Source organism: Marmota flaviventris, chromosome 1 (assembly GCF_047511675.1).
Source record: "Marmota flaviventris isolate mMarFla1 chromosome 1, mMarFla1.hap1, whole genome shotgun sequence".
Taxonomy (NCBI): Eukaryota; Metazoa; Chordata; class Mammalia; order Rodentia; family Sciuridae; genus Marmota; species Marmota flaviventris.
In genome coordinates this window covers 163763268-163774785 of record NC_092498.1, presented here as the reverse complement: position 1 = coordinate 163774785, position 11518 = coordinate 163763268, and positions in this window count along the sequence as shown.

Here is an 11518-nt window from a genome sequence, read left to right as displayed (position 1 = left end):
GTTGAGATGAAAGGGAAAGTCTGCTGGGGAAATCTCTGATAAAGGTATAGTCACAGGAGCTGAACCAAAAGTGAAATATGGCAGATTGAGAAAATCTTCACATCCAACCACAACTCCATTAACATGCTAGGAAAAGGAATTTCGTTTTTCTTTTTTCTTTCTCTCTTCTTAAAAAAATTTATTTTTTTAGGTATACATGGCATTAGAACCTATTTGATGTATTTGTACAAACACAGAATATATTGCATTTTAATCCCAGTCTTGTGGATGTACATGATGCCGAGATTCACTGTGATATATTCACATATGTACAAGGAAAGTTATGTCAGATTCATTCCACTGTCTTTCCTATTCCTATCCCCTCTCCCTGCCTTTCATTCTCCTTTGTCTAATCCACTGAACTTTCATGGCCCACCCCCACCTACCCATTGTGTGTTAGCATCCACATGTTAGAATATTCAACCTCTGGTTTTTTGGGGATTGGCTTATTTCAGTTAGTATAGTTGATATATAGTTACTATAGATCTGGATAGTCTCCAGATCCATTCATTTACCAGCAAATGTTTTAAAGTCATTCTTCTTTGTGCTGAGTAATATTCCATTGTGTATATATAACACATTTTCTTTATCCATTCATCTGTTGATGGGTACCTAGGTTGGTTCCATAGCTTAGCTATTGTGAATTGAGCTTCTGTGAATATTGATGTGGCTATGTCACTGTAGTAGACTGATTTTATCCTGTGGATATATACTAAGGAGTGGGATAACTGGGTCAAATGGTGTTTCCATTCCTAGTTTTTAAAGGAATCTTCAATTGGTCCAGTGTAGTTGCATCAATTTGCAGTCCCATTTATTGTCACTTGTATTCATACACACACACACACACACACACACACACACATATCTGGGAAATATATATATATATATATATATATATATATATATATATATATGGTATAAAACATATCTGAGAATATTGATACATAAGTTTATCTGCTCCCAAATTTTAAAATGTATTTATCTTGTTTGAATCCACTCAGTTCTAGAAATGTACCTGGGATAATGGGTGAGCTAAGATTTGCGTGAACCTGTTATGAATTGTGCATCAGAAAGCAAGATGAGGTGGTACTCAGAGGCCTACACAGTTTGCCAAGAAAACTAGGAAAAATGAAAGCATCTGATAAGCTGAGGAACCTTTTAGGTTATTGTGTAACCAATATGGTCCTAAATTTGCAAACAGAAGCTAAAAGAGTTAAGCTAAAAGTGCCTTAACCACATTCATATTAATGTGAAATTGCAAAAAACCCAGCAGTGTTATGAGCGAAATCACATGATGCAAGGAGGAAAGGCATAGGAAGTCACATCACACTGCATTTTAAATGTCCCCTCTCTTCTCTTGAATGCAGTGAGGAAAATATTTCACATTGTCCAAGAGAGATGTCTAGGGAGAGCTGAGATTCTTTTTAATATAGTTTCTTGTTTATAAAAAGAAATGAAATGAGTTGCTATCTCTTCGTTTTCCAGCGTGTGCTGCAGACTCTAGCCGCGGGGCAATTTGCTGAATAAGCAGCATGACCCTCCGTGCAGACAAATCTCTCGCGTTTGAGCCCCCGTAGCTGATCCTCGTGCGATGGAAATCCTTCCTCTAAGTTTTGGAGCACCCCAATTTTGCTGGAAATTCCTAACAAGATAGCTTTTAGCCCTTCTAACTCGTCATTCTCCCGCACAGTGACGCGGTACACGGGGGTGATGCACTCCCTACGCCGCCATCTTCCTGCCACCTATGATAATAATATTGTAAACATCAGGTATAGAAATTTTATTTTTTCTTTTTTAATTTTTTAATTTGTTTTTTTTAGTTATGCATGACAGTAGAGTATATTTTGATATACGATACATTCATGGAGTATAACTTCCCATTTTTGTGGTTGTACATGATATGGAGTTACACTGGTCATGTATTCATATATGAACATAGAAAAGTTATGTCCAAGTCTACTGTCTTTTTCATTTCCGCCCCCCACCCCTGTCCAGTCTGGTGACCCTCCACTCCTCCCTCCCCCCACCCCCTCCCTAGATGGTGTTAGCATCTGCATATCAGAGAGAACATTTGACATTTGGTTTTCTTGGATTGGCTTATTTCACTTAGTATAATTGTCTCTAGTTCCATCCATTTCCTGGCAAATGCCATAATTTCATTCTTCTTTGTGGCTGAGTAGTAATATTCTATTGTACATATATACCACATTTTCTTTATTCATTCATCTGTTGAAGGGCACCTAGGTTGGTTCCATAACTTAGCTATTGTGAATTGAGCTGTTATAAACATTGATGGGGCCACATCACTCTAGTATGCTGATTTTAAGTCCTTTGGGTATATGGGGAGGGGTGGGATAACTGAGTCAAATGGTGGTTCCATTCCAAGTGTTCTGAGGAATTTCCAGACTTCTTTCCAGAGTAGTTGCACCAATTTGCATTTTCTCCAGCAAAACCTATGAGTGTACCTTTCCCCCACATCCTCACAAACATTTATTGTTACTTGTATTCTGGATAATTGACATTCTGACTGGAATGAGATGAAATCTCAATGTAGGTTTTTTTTTTTTTTTTTTTTTTTTTTTTTTTTTTTTTTTGTACTGGGTATTGAAGAGGGGCACTTGACCACTGAGCCACAACCCCAGCCCTATTTTCTATTTTATTTAGAGACAGGGTCTCACTGAGTTGTTTAGCACCTCACTTTTACAGAGGTTGGCTTTGAGCTTTTGATTTTCTTGTCTCAGCCTCCCGAGCTACTGGGATTACAGGCATGCAGTGCACTACCATGCCTGGCTCAGTGTAGTTTTAATTTGTATTTTTCTAATTGCTAGAGTTGTTAGACATTTTTTCATATATTTGTTGACCAATTGTATTTCTTCTGTGAAGTGTCTCTTCAGTTCTTTTGCCCATTTATTGATTGGGTTATTTGGTTTTTGGGGGGTATTAAGTTTTTTGAGTTATTTATATATCCTGGAGATTGATGTTCTACCTGAGGTGCAGGTGAAAAGATTTTCTCCCATTCTATAGGATTTCTCTTCATGTTCTTGATTGGTTTCCTTTGCTGTGAAGAGCTTTTTAGTTTGATACCATCCCATTTATCAATTCTTGATTTTGCTTCTTGTGTTGAGGAAGCTGACATGATGGAGATTTGGGCCTACTTTTCTAGTCTCTGGTCTAATTCTTAGGTCCTTGATCCACTTTGAGTTGAGTTTTGGGCAGGGTGAGAGATAGAGGTTACATATCAATTTACAGTTTTCCCAGCACCATTTGTTGAAGAGACTGTCTTTTCCTCAATGAATGTTTATGACACCTTTGTCTAATATGAGATAACTATATTTATGTAGGTTTTTCTCTGTGTCTTCTCTTCTGTACTATTGGTCTTCATGTCTGTTTTGGTGCCAATACCATGCTGTTTTTGTTACTATATCTCTGTCATGTAATTTAAGGTCTGGTATTGTGATGCCTCCTGCTTTACTTTTCTGAGAATTGCTTTGGCGATTCTGGGCCACTTATTTTTCCAAATGAATTTCATGACTGCTTTTTCTGTTTCTATGAAGAGCATCATCAGAGCCTTAATAGGAATTGCATTAAATTTGTATAGCACTTTTGGTAGTATGGCCATTTTGGTAATATTAATTCTGCCTATCCATGAACATGGTACATTTTTCCATCTAAGGTCTTCTTCAATTTCTTTCCTTAGTGTTCTGAAGTTTTGATTACAAAGATCTTTTACCTCTTTTGTTAGATTGATCCCCAAATATTTTGGGGGGGCTATAATGATGGGATAATTTTCCTAATTTCTCTTTCAATTGAATCATCACTAATATATGGGGAACATAACTGATTTATGGTTATTAATTTTATATCCTGCTACTCTGCTGAATTTATTTATGAGTTCTAGAAGAAACTTAAGTTTCTTATGTTACCTCCCAATCGCCCACTATCTCATCTCTTCTTATTCTTCTTACATAAGTATATGAAAGTTTTTCAATAAGTTGATAGAAAAGTTTTTATCATTGTAACCATGTAAATATAGTCTCAACCAAAGTAGATAAATATATAGGCTTCAAATTGCTCCACATGCAATTTTTAAAACTTTATGATGATGGGAAGGTGATATTACAGTAGAAAGTGTACAGTCAGTAGAAACTGTAGTTAAAAATTTGAAGTTTGATCTTTTCTTTGGCTAGTGATATGTGCCACAGTACTCTTGCACATGATGCTAGGCAGCAGTGGGGCAGTGAACCACAGCTGTTGTGAGCCACACAATTACAAGGGAAAACCACTAATGCTCTGTAGCAAGTTGAGTTGCAGAAAAGTGATGTTGGGAATATTAAAGTATAATAAATGCATTGCTATTTATATTTGCAACCTAACTATTTGTGCATCAGGATGTAGACTCCTCATAAGTTGAGGAGCGTCTACACTATGTATATTAGGGTTCGTTTGCAGGAAAAAAAAAAAAACTAGTCAAAATATTTGAAGCAGAATCTGATAAAAGAGAACTGGGGACTTGCAGTATTCTGGAGCTGGCCGGTGGAGTTGGTAGCTTCCTATCTGTAGATGAGGTAGCAGTTACCCTAATAGGGAAGTCATTTACAGGAGGTCAGCCCTGGAGAGAGCTGTACTCTGCAGGAGTCTGAGAAGAAAGCCCCTTGAACCAGAAGCAGGAAGCCCTTCCTCTTCTTGTGTCCCTCCAGTGCCTCCTACTGACACAGCTTAATGAACATAAAGCCATCTGGCAAAGACTACTCCAAGGCTTACTTCCATTATCACAGAGCATTACTAACTGGCACACCTATTAAGTCCAGAAACCTCCCAGCATGCTATTAGAGTTAAATGCCAAGTGCTGGTCAAAGGCTCATGTACATGCAGTGGGAGAGGGGAGCATGTTAGCTGTTTCCAGATACTTGAAGAACTGCCACATGAGGGAGAAAATCGTTAGGCATGTGTTACTCAGAGGGAATAAGCCAAGGAAAAGTGATAGGGAGGCTGATTTTGGCAAACCAGGAGGAACTGCATACGTATCTCCAGAAGTCTCCATCATCTGACACTGAGACTGATGAAACAGAAGCTAAAGTGGCTGTCTCTTGAATTGTGGGAGCTTACCCAGGCCAGGAGCATATGCTGTTGACCCCCAAGGTCCATTCCAGTCTGGAGAAGCTGTGGACTTTTCTCCGTTACTGAAGGAGGTGCGTTTAATGCCTACCTACCCATGTATGTCTCTGCATCATCCATCCAGTCACCCTCTTATGTTGCACTAAGACTCAGTAAAGTTATTTCACTCAATTAAAATTCATATTATTTGAGCCTATATTTATGGATTGGCTTTCAATGACTATAATATTAATATTAGAATTAATCAAAGATATTACATATGCATTATTTTATTTAGCTTAAATATTAGAGTAATTTTTGTTTGCTGTCTTCTATATTCCAGGTATCCTTTTCCTAAAATTTTCTCATAATATGCCAAAATGACAGGAGGAATAAAAGTAAGGAAAGTAATTGAAACCGCATATGACCATCCTCACCTCTGAAGTTTCAGGAACAAGACCTACAACTGTCTAAGCAGAGAGCTGCGTTGGGTATATAGGTCTTTATGCCCTGGCTTGGTGGTCTTAGTTCAAGCGGGTTGGTGGCATGATTTTACTGTTTGAAATGAATGTGTTCTTTTCTGACATGAGAATTTTCAAGAACTGAAGTTCTACACAGAAATGAAATGGTGAAAAGCATTTCCTCTGCAGGGTCTCTTCCTTGTTCAGTGTGAAATGAGTCATGTACTGGGAACAGCGGGAAGGGGGACATTTTGACTCTGGCGTCTGGGCGGCGGTGTGCCCGGTCGTTGAACACGTGTGAGGACGCGGGACGCTGGGGTGTGTGGGGTTGCGGAACGGGGTGGCGACGTGGGGTGACGTGCAGGCTGCGGGAGATGCGGAGGCCCCGGGTGTGCGGGAGGTGTAGACGGTCCTCTCGCTCCCAGGTTCCGCAGCCCCGAGCTGGAACCTCGGCTGACTCTTAGGAGTGGGGCCCAGGGGAGAAAGCGAATCGCCCCAAGTCACAGCCGTCACTGCGCATCTGGGACTAGAAATTCGGGCTCTGGTTCGCAACCTGAAACTTGTTTTGTTTCCTTTCTGTCCCCCCCCCCCCCCCCCTTTAGCTTTATTGCATAATCATCAGGGTAATTGCTCATGAGAGTCAAAACCCACTGCTGAAAGCCTGTCTGTCGTCTGGCACTTGGGGCTAAGTCCCTTCTGCCGCCCTGCACTTGCCAGTGTTCGCTGGAGGCCGCCGCGGGCCTGTGCCTGGGCGGCCCCGCGCGCGCGCAGGTGCCCTCAGCGCCGGCGGCCCTGGCCTTGGAGGCGGCGAGCCGCCGCGGGCCGGGAGTGGGGCTCGGGCTCGGTGCGGCAGCTGCGGGCGGGCGCGCAGGCGCAGTGAGCGCAGGACGCAGGACGCCGGGCGCCGGGAGCCCGCTAATCGCCCAACAGGGGCCGCTGGTGATGGTTTCAGGGCGTTTCAGTTTCTTCCGATTTCCTTTGTCTCAGCAGTTTTGGTTCGTCCTGAAAACTGTCAGGCTTCCTTGTTTCTGTAAGGACCTGACAATTCCGGCCTCACAATGCAGCTTAAATTGGACCAGCTGCTGCCTCAATGGAGCGGGCTGCCCATCTCCAAGGCATTAAGCCCGAAATTATTTCGAAAATTGAAGCCTTTGACTTGCTTTGGATTAATGTGATTAAGCAGGGCTTGCTTTAATTTGTAGCCATCTCTTCCTTTAGTAATAACATCTCATCAGCCGGAGCTGCACGCGTGTCTGCGAGATGACCCACGTCAGGGTGATTGCAGTTTGTCTCTAGGAAACGTCTCTAATGTTTCAGCAGCAACTAATACAAGGCTTCAGCCGGGGAGATTTAGATCTGCTTGTTATTCTCCATTTTTTATGAGAACCTAATAAGCAAATGAACTCTCCCTCCTTCTCCCTCTCTGTCCCACCCTCCTGAGGTCTACATTTGATTTACAGCTCCCTTTAAGTAATAAAGAAAGGACTTATAAAAAAAATCTGAATTGTATCAGCTGATGAAATCTGGAAGAAATATCCTTCAGGGTTAAGAAAGATAAAATTAAAAGGGATTTGATTTTTTTTCCCTCTGTAATTGAAAGTGTATTACCATTATGATGATTATAAATAATCTGTTAGCTTTTCTAAATAAGAAAGTATTACCTCATTACTTGAGGCCTAGGTTGTTATTAATAACAGCAATGGATTAATATGAGAAATTAGAACAATGTTTTAAAGATATCTTTAATAATTTTTAAGCTCAATGAAATTGGTCTTATAAAATGCATCCTAGCAAACTTAAGATGGTAATAATTTTAAGTCTCATCTCTTTCTCCTTAGCATAATTTAGCTAATGAAAGCATATGTACAGGTCTATTTCTGAGGTTAAGTTTGATTTTCCCTCCATGCTGTCAGAGCCAAAGAACACAGGTCCCAGAGTTAGCATCCCCGACCTCACTCCACGTTCTCTCACCAAGAGCTCAGAGAGTGACCTCAGGAAGATCATTCAACCTCTCTGGCCAAAGTTTCTTTATCTCAATCTCCTTATTGAGGAAGAAAGTTTCTCCAGCCTTTTCTGGTCCTACTATTCTTTGGTTCAATGTCTGTGCTTTCTTATCGTATTGATAAAGGGTAATTTGCTGAGTCTGATGCCAGTGTTGTCTTCTTGCTTTGTCCCTTGACAGAAGGCATAACATGAGACCAGGCTTTCTGATATTAGGTCAAACATACTAATTTCTGTGAGTCAAAGGGCCTCATCTCAGTACCGTTGCATACACTCTCAGCTACTTGTCGTCTTTCTAGAAGTGGAGGGCCATATCACTGATAGGTCTTTGGCTACTTACTGGCATTTTTTTTTTTTTTTGCATTAAGAACTCTTTATAAGTATGTAAGGCAATGTATTTATTTGCTAATTAGCTTGATTTAGCCATTCTACAATGTATACATATCTCAAAGCATCATGCTATATACCACAAACATCTACAAATTTTACTTGTTAATAAAAATAAATTTGAAAGACAAAGATCTCATAGTCTTGGTCAAAATAGGGCAGAAACTCAATCAGATGGCCACACTCATAGCCAGGGAAGCCAGAAGTGGGGTGAAGCTGGGCTTCTGGAAAAGGAAGTCGACATGGGGGAAGAGCTGGCAGAGTCTGCTGCAATTTCCAAGTTGTTTGTGCCCCCTCCCTCACCAAGTGACACAGCAAGCAGCTCCTGGAAGATCATGCTAACGTGGCTTGTTCATGGGCACAGAGCTTTATGGCACTGTTAGAGGTGTCTAATGGGCACCTTGAGACAAGGAAGGAACAAGACATCTCCAAACTCCATCTGGCTAATTTCACTTCTGTCGTGGTCCTTGAAGTTTAGTGGAGCTGCAGGCTTACGGGCACCATTGGGGTGGTTCAGACAGGCAGCAATGGTGGTCTCCTTGAGCATGCTCAGTAGTCAGAGGAGATTTTTGCCTCACAGTGCAAAGAAATTATTTTTCCCTTTGTGGTTGAGTTATTTTTACAAAGAACAGTTAGATCATTGATTCTATGGGGATCCCACTATTGTTTTCTTCTTACTTCCTGCCTAATTTTTTCTAGGCTCTACTACTGAATGACTATGTTGGGTACCTGTTGGAACCTCTGTCTCTTCATTACTGAAAGACAATGATTCTTGCCTTGATGGATGGGGTGATGATGGAGGCATGCACTGCAGATCTTCTGTGTAGCTACTGCACTCTGCTAAGTGCATTAATTAATATAAAACAGCTGGCTGTCCAGACACATGACATGGGTGACAATAGGGGAAAGTATGAGCATCCATTTAGAAATACAATTCTCAGAGGTTTACGAAATTAATAGCAAAGCTGATTCCTACTGAGAACTCAGGCGAGGCACCTCCTCTTTAGGGTGACTCTTCCTGATCCTATGGGTTTATGTGCAATATCCTGGGTGCTCTTCTCCCTTCTGCACAAGTTCTCCTACCTCAGCACCCCTCCTCTGATTTCTTTGGCTGGTTTACATCTCCCACACTCCCACTAGTTCAAATATGTGTGTGTGTGCGTGTGTGTGGGTGTGCATGTGCGTGTGCATGTGTGAGTTTTTTTCCCTGCTTTCTAGGCATCCCAGGCCTAGCAAGGTTGAATGCATAAAATTGCCTTTTTTTTATAATAAAAAATTATATTAACAGTTTACTAAGTGACATTTGACATCTTTTTGCAGGATCCACACTACTCTTTAGTCCCATGCCAGTGAAACAACCGGTGCCATCATTGGTGTCATGTATGCCACTTCTGATGTAATCCCAAGTGTACTTCTTTATCTGTTTCCAATATTTATGGCTCAGATTATCAGGGGAAGGAATTCCTCAAGAACCAGGTAATATCTGGTCTGTGTTGTATTCACACAGTGCCAAATAATTGTGCGCAAGAAGAGGCACTTAATATGTTCATCTGTTTGTCTTGAATTTTCTTGCTTGGAATTATAGATGAAGACTGTGCATCTGATAATTGGGAAATGTTAAGTGATTCAGTCTCAATCTGAGTCTTTGATAGAAGCAGCTCTTGCCCCCGCAGCAACTCTGTTCCCAAGATGACCTGGTGGCCTGTGAATTGTTGAGGACATCGTGTGATTTGTAGGCTTTTTATGTGTGTCCTTGAGTTTCATTGGAAGAAACACCAAATTTGGAATCAGACCTGGTTTCAGATCCAGCAGTGCCATTTACAGGCATGTGACTTTGGTACAGCCATTTAAATTTTTTACTATTTTATTTGCTTCTTTTTTATTAAAAAAAAAAAAGAAAGAAAAGAAATGCCTGCTTTATATCACTGATGGGAGGATTTAATGAAATCTAATATGTAGATTATTTAGAATACTTTTGGCTCCAAGTAACAGAAATTGCAACTAAAATTGGCTTAAGGATAGGAATATATCCTTTTTTTTTTTAAATTTTAACATAACCAAAGGTCAAGAAATCCAGAGAAAAGAACAGAGAAGGGTAGTTAATTCAGATCCAGAGGAGGGTAGTTAATTCAATAGCTAAGAAAAGAAAAAAAAAGTCAAGAATTTAGTTTCTATCTTGCTACTCTGCCATTCCCAGCTTTGGCAGTGTCCCTTGCTGGCTCTGGATGGCTGCCACGGTTTCATGCATCAAGTTCCCAACATAAATATCCATTGCAAGGAAAAGAGGATTCACTCTCCATTTTTTGTGTCCTTTGGTGAGGGGGAGATGAATTTCCTGAAAGTCCTCCAAAAGGCATGTCCTTATATCTATTGGCTGAAATTGTTTCACGTGGCTGTGTCTAAACCAAACTCTGAAAAGGGGAATCTAATGACCAATAAGAGAACAGTCAAGACTTCCTTGATACACTGGAGGTCCCTACCTGCCCAGAATTCCCAACTACCCAAACTGAAGGGGTACCCTATAAGCAAGGAAAATGTGTGTGGGCATAGCTGTGGGATGGATAGCCAAGAGTGCTGGCCTGAACCAGTGTTGGCTGTGCTTAGAGAACATACAAGATGCTGATTTAAGTGCATATTTAGATGATCATGTTAAAGTAGCTGGTGATGGGTGAGTAACACCCCAGACGTGTTCATTCTGTATACTTTTCTTTTTATACACATACAAACTAAAGTCCTTTCTTCTTAATCCTATTTCATTTGAAGATATGTGACTAAAACCACTCTCCATAAAAAATAAAAATTTTAAAATGCAATAGGATTGTGATGTGAAACATCAATTTGGATACAAAAGTTTGTTTTCTGAGACCTTCCAAGAGGAGTAAGTGAAGAGTAGTGTAGGCCTTTAGACATCCTACCCATTGCTGTACAAAAGTTAAAATCAAAACAAAGCAAAACTAAAATAAATAAATTAGTAAATACCAGGCTCACAAAAGAAAGTGCTGCCTTATGGTGATATAATTTATCTTATTTGTTACAATGGATTTGATATGAAGATATGATTTGCTCATGGGGACTTGCAGATTTTTAAAATGTTTCTAAACATATTTTCACTTTCTGAAAAAAAAGTAATAATTATGACTTTGTTTTACTGCAAAATGACTGTGAAATCAAACCTATGAGTCAAGCGTATGACTTAACCTTCTTTGTCAGTCTTTTCTGTCACTGAAGAATAAGTTACGTACATGGTGCCACTGATATTCTTTCCTTGTTTATCAAATGGCCATCTACTTACTTGTCAGTGTGGTACTAATGAAGGGACAATGGTCCATAAAATATAACTATTGTAATTCAAGAAGCTCATCATTGAGGAGAGCAGAGAAGATAATTCAGGTTTAAGGTAGAAAATGCTGAGGTCTCCAAGACAGATTTAGGTGGAGATCTCCGAGGATTTGGAGTAGTGAAAGGTGATTCCTGGCTGGAGTTTGGAAGGTGTCACCAGGAGCAGGGCAGATGGGGAGGAGGGAGCTGGATTGAAG